This window comes from Lissotriton vulgaris, chromosome 10 (assembly GCF_964263255.1).
Source record: "Lissotriton vulgaris chromosome 10, aLisVul1.2, whole genome shotgun sequence".
NCBI lineage: Eukaryota > Metazoa > Chordata > Amphibia > Caudata > Salamandridae > Lissotriton > Lissotriton vulgaris.
In genome coordinates, this window is record NC_141698.1 from 468,940,191 (window position 1) to 468,953,297 (window position 13,107).

The following is a 13,107-nucleotide window of genomic DNA, read 5'->3' on the forward strand; positions in this document are numbered from 1 at the left end:
CTCTAAAATATACGGCACTCAGATTGGGATTATGTGCTGTAATAATAAGGAGCATTGATTATAAGTTTGATTTTAATACATCTTATGTGAATGAATATCTTTATTAATGAACACTGAGAAATTATGTTTCTTTTTACTCAAAGTCAATAAGAAACAACCACAGACTCAGATTCACACAACTAGATGGTAAATCTACACTTGCAGGGCACAACTTTGCATGAGCGTTTATGTAAGATTTTAGGTAATTCAGAAAGGTTTCTCAGTGTATACTTAAAGTCAACAAAAACTGCATGGAGAAGGGCCTAGTTAAAGCATTAAGCATTCTACATTGTTGAGCTGCCACTCATTCTCTCTCTCCAGCACATGGTAGTTTGGGTGTTAAATAACTTGTGTCTTTGTAAGCACACATCTACCTTGGGATTTTTTGAATTTATAGAAGATGTTTTTTTTTACTCAACTGAGTGACACTTATTTTTGCACTGCTCTTGGATGAAAAGTTGAGCGCACCAGGTAGGATATTTGTCTATGAATGGCGTGCTAAGTAAGGACAGATCACTGGAATAGACAAGTTAGTTTAAAGCTTGTAAATACAATGTGAAGAGGATTACTCACTTTGTCTTTCCCTTAAGTTAATGATTTTAACGTTACATAGCAGTGCTTTCCAAACTTTTTGGAACTACAACCCAGTTTTTAGAAAGTCAATATTGGCAACCCACCGAGCTTTAATGAACATGAGGTGGTGTTTTTCGATATACTAGAAGCATTGTGGGGTAGCACACTGTCATTTACATAAGCCACATTTTCCTTTGAAGTGCCCACTAAATTTCACATGCATGCAGTTTTAATGATACAACTATATTGCACAAAAATGATAATGTGTGCCCGTGTTTCTGTGAATATTTATTATTTGTGTGTCACCAAGTATTTCTCTGTAAATCGGCCATATCCTATGATATTGTTTGGGGGGGAGACTTTAACATCAAAACTTGCCCTCTCTCCTATACAACTACATGTGGATACGATGGGGACAATGGGGAGTATTTATTACACTTTCTACACTCTCCCTACGGTACTTCCCTTAACAACTTGATGCTAAAGTTTGATGTGTCCATTCACCAACATGCCCCTGACAACGAGGGTAACCTGGCCCCCACCATTACGGGGAGAAATACTACCTCTATTATTGATTTTCTGCTCATCTCCAACTGGTTAGCTCCTCATTGTTCATTCCCACAGATCTTAGACCTCGGTCTGAGTGACCACAATGCTCTAACTATGACCATATTCTGTGAGATCTCTAGGAATGTATTTTCCGGTAGGGTTGTTGATGACATTACCCCATGCAGGCCAAATGGGATACGCATCAAGTGGTGCGGGGAAAAATCTGAGAATCTACACCGTAGTGTTGTGAAAGCTGGCCTAAACACGATACTTAGTTGCCTTGATACTGAAGCCCCACCAGAACAATCCGTAAATAACTTTGAGAAACTGGGTGCCATAATTAAGCAAACCCTTACCACCAAGAAGGCCCAAAATAAACGGGATCCACAGGGTTGGTTTAACCAAGCATGCACAAGGGCATTAAAAGCCCTTAAACTTGCCCTCTCCACTACCCCCAGAGATAGGGAAGCAGTTATATCCCTGAGGGCTAATTACAAAAATGAGCTAAAACTCAGGAAACAAGAACTAAGAGAAATAGCCTGGGAAGATCTGAGTAAAGCTGCAGCCCTCCGGGACAGCAAGCTGTTTTGGAGTACCATCAACAGCCCATTCCTCCAAAAGGAGGAATTTCCAGTTCTTACCGCCCAAGTAAGCGAAGATGGCTGGGTGTTACACTTCACAGGGATCTTCGATCCAACTGGAGAACCTAATGATAATTCATATAATAATCTTATCACGCCAGTTGAAACCCCGAGAATCACGATCCACGAGGTGGATATGGCAATAATGAATAGTAAAGGGGGAAAGGCACCGGGCCCAGATGGGGTGCCAATCGACCTATATAAATACGATCTGGCCCTCTGGAGTCCATTATTGACCATAGCATTTAATGCTGCTATGGATAATAGGGCTCCCTCTACCTGGGGTGAATCCATCATAATACCAATCTACAAGAAGGGGGATAGAGGAGAGGCTAAGAACTACCGCCCTATCTCCCTTCTGGATTCCTCACTAAAAATCTTGAGCAGGGTCCTGTTAGCACGTTTGGAAGACTGGGCCATAGATAATCATATTCTTGCCCCATCCCAATATGGCTTTAGAAAGGGCCTTGGCACTATTGAACAATGTACCAATCTGAACCTTTTAATAGGGAAATATACCAAGGCCAAACCGGGATCACTATTTTTGTGTTTTGCGGATCTTTCTAGCGCATTTGATCTGGTTGACCATGCTTTGTTATGGTCAACTTTATTGGGTATGGGAGCCCCCCCTGATAATATTCATTTTTTAGCCACACTTTATTCTAATTTATCGGCCCAAATTCGTTATGGTCCAGCGGGAGAGTGTACACGAAAGATTAAAGTAAGATCTGGTATCCGACAGGGATGTGTTTTGGCCCCGTTGCTTTTCTCGCTCTTCATTAACTCGGTTGAGCAAGACCTAAAGCAAATCCATGCTGATGCCCCCCAAGTAGGAGGCACTCCTATACCGGTATTACTTTATGCCGACGATACTGTCCTACTTTCCAAGACTCCTATAGGCCTCCAAAAATTGATGGATGGGTTTTATGATTGTATACAGAGAAGGAAACTTAAAATCAATAATTCCAAAACCTTTGTCATGGTGTGTGGTAAAAAGCTTAAACTTTTTAAACCCTTTTGTTTTAAGGAAAACCATATCGAGACTGTTACCAATTTTTGTTATTTGGGTGTTACTTTTAATAACAGAGGCTCGTGGGCCCCAGAGGAGATAAATGTTAAAGCCAGAATGGGGAAAGCATCCCTAGGCGTCTTCCGCTTTGCCTCTAAAGTAGGAAGCCGCCGTATTGTAGACATGCTGACTATATACAAGCACAGATGTACATCAATAGCATTGTATGGTTCTGGGGTGTGGGGACACTGCAACGTAAGGGCCCTGCAAATTATGGAAAACAAGTTCCTCAAACGGTTGCTCTGCCTTCCATCTTCGGCATCCACTGTTTTAACACACTCGGAACTAGATTTGGATTACCTATCCGATCTAACAGGACTAAGGCCATTGCTGGTATGGAAATCCATTTTTACCAAGACGGAAACTGCCTTTACCAAAGACATTATTAAGGACTGCTTACTCCTGGAAAAAGCTTCAAGTATTCCTTGGTTAAAATATGTGATCTCAACTGTTAAGGATCTGTTTGATATGGATATATGTAATGACCTCACTTGTTTGAATTCTCTGAGCAAACAGGAACTAAAAAACGATTATCTGAGGGCGAAATCTGATGTACGAAGTAATGCTACCAGAGAATATTCTACACATATTTTTCATTATTCATTGAAAGATGATAGACGTGGTATACCCATGTACCTTAATGTTATCCATAGACAGTCCCATCAATTTGTTCTCTCAAGACTGAGATTAGGTATAGCACATAACCTGGTTGCCTTCCCCACAATGAAATGTCTCCCGGCCACCCCTTGTCCATGTGACGGTTTTACTAAACAAAGCACACCGCACTTTTTACTACTCTGTCCTTTGTACAAAGCGCAGCGCATTTGTTATCTTAAGCCTATGTTCCTAAAATACTCCATGTATACTACAGGAAATGCCATGAGGCTTTTATTCTCACTCGCGAGCCCAGATATATGTTTTTATACTGCTACTTTCATTTTGAAATCTATTAGAGCAAGACTTAGTATAGTTTTCCCGTAATTTTATGTGCAGCAATCCCCACATCATATGCCAAGTTCTCCCTGCTCATTACCTTTGTTTGTCACGCATATGTAATGTTTTAAGCTGTATACTTTTATGATGTTTTTTTAAACAATCGAATAAAGTTTATAAACTGAACTGTGTCACCAAGTAAAAGCTCTTGATTCATTTTTCTCCTATTGAAGAACAAATTACTTAACTTTGGTAACAATATATCTGTAAGAAACATAGGTTAGGTATAGATTCCTTACCTTAGAATTATTCCCACGCGACAGACTGGATCCGGAATTTTTTTCGCACCAGTACCCCGGCGCATCTGAAGGTGGCATCAGTCAGCTCCGCATTTGTCGCTGGCGTCATGGTCACCGGGATGACGTTGCGGTAGCTACATAGACGCCGCCCTCATGCGCTGACATCAGCCTGTACACGACTTTCCATGCCAGAAGCGCAGAACCATGCAAGACACTGACTACTGGTGCACATAACTAGGGCCCTGAAAGGGTGTCCTTAACCCTAGAAGTCAGTTCACAGAATGGGGAGGATTGGTGGGATGGTAAGGAATCTATAACTAACCTATGTTTCTTATAGAAATACCATTACCGAAGGGAACTAACTTGTTCATCTGAAAGAAACAGTTAGTTATAGGTTCCTTACCTAAGAATAGATACCCCAGTTCACACCATAAAGTCCTGGAGAACCGAACGGCAAAAGAAGCCGTCTCTCTGGACTTGGCTGTCCAGGTAGTAGTGTTTGGTAAATGTGTGCAACGATGCCCATGTAGCTGCCTGACAGATGTCATTGAGGGGGACTCCTTGTCCCAAAGCAGTGGTAGCTTCCTTCATCCTGATGGAATGGACGCACAGCCCCACTGGAGGCTCCTTCTTTGCCTAAGAATAGCAGGCTTTGATGCACAGAAAGGCCCGCCTGAAGATGGCCCGTTTGTGCACAGTTTGACCTTTCTTAGCGCCAACGTAACCAACAAAGAGTTGGTCATCCACCCGGAACTGTTTTGTGCAATCCAAATAGAAGGAAAGCGCACGTTTTGGATCCAGACGGTGGAGCCTCTCTTCGTCTTTTGAAGGATGCGGAAAGAAGTGGGCAAAGTGATGGTTTGGCCAATGTGGAAAGAGGTAACCACCTTGGGAAGAAAGGAAGGTCTAGTTCTTCAGATGACCTTGTCCAGATGAACAGCCAGAAAAGGAGGCTTGGAGGAAAGGGCTTGGAGCTCACTCACCTTGCAAGCAGAGGTGAAGGCCATCAGAAAGGCAGTTTTGAAAATGAGAAGCCTGAGAGGACAGTTATGTATTGTATTGTATTATACTTGCATTTAAATAGCGTTTACTACCCCTAACCAGCGAATAGTTTTTTTGGCGAGCAGCACGCTACTCCGGGACCCATAGAGGATAAGTGTTGAATTAGTATAGTGAAACAGGCAAGTACATTTTAAGTGGTGGATAGGTTAGTCAGTTATTTGGATTTGGAATGATAGCAGAAGGATAGAGGAGGACAAAGGTTTGTATTTATATAGAGCTTCTTGACGCACGCTATTCAGGAAGCCTACAAAGGATTAGTGGTGAATTAATGTGGTGAAATATGAAGTAATTTCAGTGGTGGATATTAGTCAGTTACTTAGAGTGAGATGGATAGCGGAGGGATAAAAGGGGAAGAAAGATTTGCATTCATATAGCACTTGTTATCCCTGATGGGTGTTGAATCGCTTTTCTGGTGAGTGGCACGCCACTCCGGAACCCATAAAGGATTACTGATGAAAATTAGTATAGTAAAAAAATATGAAGCAATTTGAGTAGTGGATATGTTATTCAGTTATTTGGGTAGTATATTAGTAAAGTTTAATATGGAATTTGAGAAGTGAACATATTAGTCTGTTAATTTCGATTGAAAAAGGATAGTGGAGGATTAGTGGCTCAGAGGGAGCGCACATAAGGTAGGTATGAACCAACTTCAAGTCCCACTGGGGCATTACGAAGGGAACAGGAGGAAAAAGATGAGTAATGCCCTTAAGGAACCTATTTACAACAGGGGACTTGAAAAGAGGAAGCTGACCAGGAAGCCTAAGAAAGGCTTAAATGGCCGAGAGGTAACCCTTGATGGTGCCCAGAGCAGAGCAATGCTGGGCCGAAGAAAGGAGGAACAAGAGGACCTCAGAAAGTGGGGCGGAAAGGGGATCCACAGCCTTTGCTGTGCACCATGCCACAAATTTGTTCCATCTGCAGGCTTATACCGTCTAAGTGGAGGGAGGCCTGGCTGCCAAGATAACATCACAGACTTTGGGAGGCAGGTTAAACCACTTCAACTACCACCGCTGAATCTTCACACAAAGCGGTGGAGGCCGGACAGGTTCGGGTGGAGGACCGTCCCCTGATGCTGCGACAGAAGATCCTCTTGAAAAGGCAGTCGGATCGGACGAACGATTGCCATTTTGAGCAGCTCAGGATACCAGGCTCTTTGTGCCCAATCTGCAGCCACAAGAATGACTTGGGCCTCGTCATGCTTGATTTTCATAAGCATTCTGGGTAGAAATGGTATAGGCGGAAAGGCGTATAGAAGACCGCAATCCACTTGCAACAAAAAGCATTGCCTAGTGAGTGCTGCCTTAGAAATTCCAAAGTGCAGAACTGCTGACATTGCGAGTTCTCTTGGGTGGTGAATAGATCTATTCAAAGGTCACCCCACTGCTTTGATGAGACCTTGCACCACCTACAAGTAAAGACGCAATTTGTGATCCAGCATGCACCTGCAGCTGAGTTGGTCCGCTCTGGCGTTCAAGGAACCACCAGGGAAATGCCCTGATGTTGCAGCCATGTCCAGAGGTGGAGGCTCTCCTGACATAGGGTCCACAACCCCACCCGCCTTGTTTGTTGCAGTAACACATGGCGGTGGTGTTGTCCGTGAACACCTGTACTACTTTTCCCCGGACAGAGGGAAGGAATGCCTTGAGTGCAAAATGAATAGCCCAAAGCTCCAGAAGATTGATGTGTAGCCCAGACTCCACCGAGGCCAGAGGCCTCTGATCCCCACCTCCACCATGTAGACGCCCCATCTCAGAAGTGATGCGTTGGTCACCACTGTGAACTCTGGTTGAGGAAGGGAGAGGGATCTGCAGTCGACCTAATCATGGTCGTTAGCCACCACTGCAATTGGTGCGCAGTGCCCTCCGAGATCTGGACGCAATCGGACAGATTTCCCTGATGCTCCACCCACTGGAACTTCAGGTCCCACTGCAGAGCCTGCATACGCCACCTGGCATGATCTACCAGCAGGATGCAGGAGGCCATAGGCCCAGCAGCCTCAGGGTCATCCTGAACGAAACCCAGGATAGAGGCTTAAAGATCAGAATCATAGCCCGAATATCCCGGACTCGCTGTTCGGGAGGATGAACCCACTCAAGAACTGCTCTCATGCAGAGGAGCTTCTGAGAGGGGGTCAGGTGTGACTTTGGCACGTTGATGGAGAACCCCCGTGAAAGGAGGAGGTCGCTGTAGTCTGAAGGTGGGAGATGACAGCCTGGGGTGAGCCCACCTTCAATAGGCAGTCATCAAGATAGGGGAAGACTGGAACCCCTGATCTGCACAGATGATCTGCGACTACCGCCATCACTTTTGTGAACACCTGAGGGTCGCTGGTAAGACCAAAGGGGAGCACGGTAATCTGAACGTGCTCGAGGCCTACCGTGAAACTCAGGAGATGTGAAAGTAAGTGACCTGAAAATGCAGCACTAGCATTCAGTCTCCAGGGTCGAGGGCAGACAGGACCTAAGCGAGCATCAACATTTTGAACTTCTCCTTCTGGAGGAAGCGGTTGACGTTCCTGAGATCCAAGATAGGACGTAGGCCTTTGTCCTTCTTGGGCATCAGAAAGTAATGTGAATAGCAACCACAACCTACTTCTGGGGCAGGAACGCGCTTGATGGCACCCTTGGCCATGATTGCCAAAACTTCCTGTTGGAGAAGGGCCAGGTGATCCTCCAACATGCAATGGTATTGAGGTAGCATGGAGGGAGGGTTAGTCTCGAAGGGGAGGGAGTAGCCTCTTTGGAATATTTGCAAATCACTCCTGTCTGACGTGATGGTGCACCAGTGGGGGAGGGCGTTTGGTGTCCTGAAAGGTGAGACTAGGAGGGTTTGGAGATTGCTACAGAAAAGACTGTGGTGGACTGGCCAATCCGCTGGACCCCAAGACCACGGTGGTGGTTCCCATGTCCCTGGCCGCACTGGGGCTGAACACCTTGCGCTGGCCTGTGGATCTGGGCAGGACATCGCGGGTACCCCCTCCGTAGCCACGAAAGGGGCGAAAAGCAGACTGCGCAGCGCAGGTGGTTGAGAGTCACAATGACCTGACCGTAGCCTGAGAGTCCTTAAAGCGCTCAAGTGCGTTGTCTGCTTTGTCTCTGAACAGGTGACGGCCATCAAAGGGCATGTCCATAAAGCTGGATTGAACATCCAAGAAAAAACCAGTCGAACACAAGCTGACGTAGCGTTGAGAGGCTACTGATGTGGAAATCATCCTGCTAAGTGCATCAGCGGTATCCAGCTCACAGAGGATGGCAATTTTGATGCTTCTCTCCCTTTGGCACCTGCACTGGAGAGTAAGGCTTGGGCCTCCACCAGGCACTGGGGCAGCACCTGTGCCACCGTATACCACACAGAGTGGGTGAAATGGCCCAACAGACATGCTGTATTTACCTACCGCTGTACCAAGCTGGCAGAAGAAAACATTTTCTTCGCAAGGAGGTCCAGCTTTTTGGATTACCTGTCCGGTGGTACGGTAGGGAAGGAGCCTTTTGAAGTGGAGTCTTGGCTCGGGGTGGGGTGATGGGAGAGGAAAGTGGGGTCGCCCAGGGCTGGGCGGTGGCGTTGGGCAATCATCCTGCCCACAGGAGCCCCTGTGTTGGTCCTGCACCACGTGCCCAAAAGGATGTCCGTGAGGGCTTCATTAAACGAAAGCCAGTCTGACTCAGTGTCTACCTCAAAGTGGAGGCCGGGGTCGACATCGGCTGGGGACACAGCCAACGCCAGTGGTGGGCATTGTGCCGGTAGAATCGGCACCATGGGAGGCGTAATGAGGTTGACCAGTGCCGATGTGGATCCAGGCCTGGATCCAGGGGGACCCTGAGGCACCGAGGCTAAAACCGCCGAAGCAACAGGCACAGGGCCCCTAGCCAAGTCCGCGGGGCCTAAAGGCGTGCTGGCGGTGCCAGACTACCCAAAGATGGCATGCATCGCTTCGTAGAACTGACAAAGCTAGACAGGGGTTGTTCCTGGTCCCAGGAAGGAGGGATCTCGGAGTCGACCCTAAGGGCTTCGCACGCTGAGCCGTGAGAAGGGCACCACCCTCATCCCTCATCGCATTGACCGCACGACGAGGAGAAGTCAAAGAGCAACAATACTTATTCAACTTCTTGTTGTGCCTCAACTTAACTGACCCAGAGAGTGAAGACTTCGACGAAGAATGGTGCTGGCTCCGCAATCAGTCCCTTGACCTCCTACATAACCAGGACCTTGAGCAAAGCTGAGCTGACTGCCGAGCCTCGAGGAGTTTTCGGGACTGCTCCCGCAAAGGCTTCAGGCCATCGTCCGGCAGTCAGAGTTCGACTTGGGGTCTTGGTCGTGCTCCAGGCAGTAGAGGCACACACGGTGCGGATCCATCACCGATATCAGTCGGTTACAGGAACCACAAGCCTTAAAGCCGAGCATCCCTCATGCACCAGGAATCGATAGACTAAAAAAACCACCAAAGTCGCGAAAAAAGCTCTGTCCAAAAATTACTGGGGGTACCTCTCTCTCCGGATCTGCGCTTGCTGGCGTGGAAAAGAAAGAACAGACGTCAGCAAGCAAGAGCGATGTCTATGTAGCTACCGCAACTTTATCCTAGCGACCACAACGCCGATGACGAAGGCGGAGTCGATTGACGTCAAATTCCGGCACACAGGGGTACCGCTGATGAAAAACGTTCCGGATCCAGTCAGACTCCTGGGGGTAATTCTAAGTTAAGGAATATATAACTAACTGTTTCCTTCAGATATATTTGTTTCCGTCACACTACAGAATTACAAAAAACTTGCTTAATTTCTGCTTTCCTAACTGCTGAATGTGTACAGTTAATTTACGGTAATTACATTTTGGTAGTGTATAAAAATTAAATATCTTACTACAGCCTTTTCATTAAAGCTCCCTGTACCCCAGCAAGATTGTCAAAGAATTCATTTAATTTTCTCTCTCAGACGTGAAATTGTGATGAGTTTGTAAACCCCAATCCTCATGTTAACAAAATAATCAGCAATTTGTCAGAAGACATAGCCAAATATTTGACGTCTGTCTTTGATGGCCAGCAAATGTGCCAAAATGAATACAGAATTTAAAGGCCTTTTTGTTGCATGTACTTTTATGACCCACCAAACTTTGGCTGGTGATCCACCAGTGGGTCATGAACCACAGTTTGCAAAACACCGTTTTATTGTGAGAATGGTACCACTAAAGAACTTGTGTATAGATTTCAGTGAAACAGAGGAAATGAAAATATAAACCCTTAAAATCCAAAACAATAAATCTGTGTTTTCTGTTTCTCCCTTATGTTTTATTCCAGACTACTGACGACTTGGACAGGACATTGACGAGACAAAGCAAAACCACTTTGATTCAATTATCACCTCTACTAATCAAAGACTATCAGCAAAAAAGTTATTTTTCCAGGTAATTTTTAAAAAATGTCACATGAAAATCAACAGCAACTTTCTAGTTGCATTACTATTTGGAGCTAGTGCACGTAGTAGATAACATTTAACACCATCTCATAAATACTAAAAGAGGGTCTGATGTTCTAGTGGACAAAGTCATCACTACGTTTTAAAGAATGCCATGATAGCATTTTAAGATTATAGCATTTACCTTGTTAGTAATGTCTGATTAATGCTCACAAAATCTCAGGTACTTGTAGTCAAGAACCCATGTGAGAAATTATCTCCAAATGAGGTTAACGGCATATCCAGTACTCAAAGTACATTCTCTTCTACGTTATTCTGTGTTATACGTGTGAACAATTTCCAGTTGACCAAAACATCCACTCCACTATTGTTTTCAAATAGAAAGTGTACCTTCCTCGAAAAACACACCAAAGGATGGCATATTCTCTGCAGTTAATTATAACTGCAATTTAAGGATGAACCATTGTACAACTCTAGAACACAGTCATTGCCTTCAACCTCAAGCTCTTGCTTATACCCCACTTAAGTTAAGTACAGTTTTAAGGAATCACTAACTTAAATCTAAAACTGTTTCTGACAGCACACAATAACACTTTATCAGGCTCTCTCAACTGTTAATACAATAATGTACTGAATCTGAACTTTCTCCAAGGACAATACTTGGGACTACAACTCCTCTGGAGTATTAGGCACTCAGGTTGGGATAATGTGCTGAATGAATAAGGAAACTTGATTAAAAGTCTGATTTTAATACATCTTGTGTCATTGAATATCTTGATTAATGATGACTAGGAATTATATCTCTTTGCACTCAGTGTCAATGTCAAACAACTACAGACTCAGATTCACAAAATGAGTTTAATAATCTAAACTGCCTTGCACACCTTTGCTCAGGGGTTTATGAAAGATTTTAGGTAAGTCAGAAAGGTTTTGCAGTGTATAATTAAAGTCAACAAAAGCTGCATGGAGAAGGGCCTAGTTAAAGCATCAATCATTCTGCATTGTTGAGCTGCCACACATTCTATCTCTCTAGCACATGGTAGTTTAGGTGTTAAATAACTTGTGTGATTGTAAAGTTCACATCTACCTGGGCATTTTTGGGATTTATAGAATATATATATATATATATATATATATATATATATATATATATATATATATATATATATATATATATATATATATATATATATATATATATATATATATATATATATATATATATATATATATTCACTGAAAAAAACCATGGGTTATAGACCATATATAGTTAGGAATTAGCATTTACAAAACCTTATTTTACTCACACAAAACCATTGAAATTTCATATATAGTTAGTTGCACTAAACTATATATCGCGCACCAGCAATCCACTGCTGATCATGTCACATATTACATCATTCATGACATGATCAGTGACATCACTGATGACATCACTGATGACATCACTGATGACATCTCAAATGACATCACTGATGACATCACTAATGACAACATCCAGTGACTGTATGTTTCTGAAAAGTCAAAATATGTCTTACATATTGAAGAATGAGTGGATGTATAAGTGTCTGGAAGAAGGATTTAGTAGGTGCATGACTGACTGTATGAGTGAGTGATTAAATGTGTCTCACTGAGTGCATGGGTTAGTGACTAAACTGTCTTAATTTGTGCATCATTATGTCTGTTGTTCTGTAAACTGCTGCATGTGTTGATCAGTAGCTTTATGATTAAGTATATGGGTTATTGATTGGTTGCCCAAGTATTTGTATGGGAGACTGAGTGTGTGTGTGGGTGGCTGGGAGGTATATGACTCTGTGCATAGATGTGTGAGCAGTTGATTCACTAGATGTATGGGTTCAAAAGTGCATGTGGAAACAGCTGTATGGGCGGTTGACTGTGTGCATGAGTGTATTGGTGAGTGAATGGATATCTCAGTGCTACATGTCAAAGTAAGTACATATGTAAAACACAGTACATGTGAGAGTTGACATATATAAATAACTGTGCATAAGAGCCAGTGAATTTGTGAGTGGCTGTATGGATCATTGTGAACTTGTATCAGGGATTGTATAAGAGAGTAAATATGTGTTAGTGTATGTTTGAATAAGTAAGGTGTGTATAACTGTATAGTTGAGGAAATGGAAGTGTGATTGATTCTTTGCATGACTGACTAGGTGTGTGAGTAACTCCATGGATGAGTGACAGTCTGTGAGTGTCTATTTACTCTGAGTGTATCTAAGATTATATTAGAGTCTGAAGAGGTTCACCGTATTATCACATGAATGATGTCATCAGTGATGTGATCAGTAATGTCAAATGAGATGTCATCAGTGATGTCATCAGTGATGCCATTTGAGATGTCATCAGTGATGTCATCAGTGATGTCACTGATCATGTCATGAATGATGTAATATGTGACATGATCAGCAGTGGATTGTGGGTGCGCGATATATAGTTAGTGCAACTAACTATATATGACATTTCAATGGTTTTGTGTGAGTAAAATAAGGTTTTGTAACTGCTAATTCCTAACT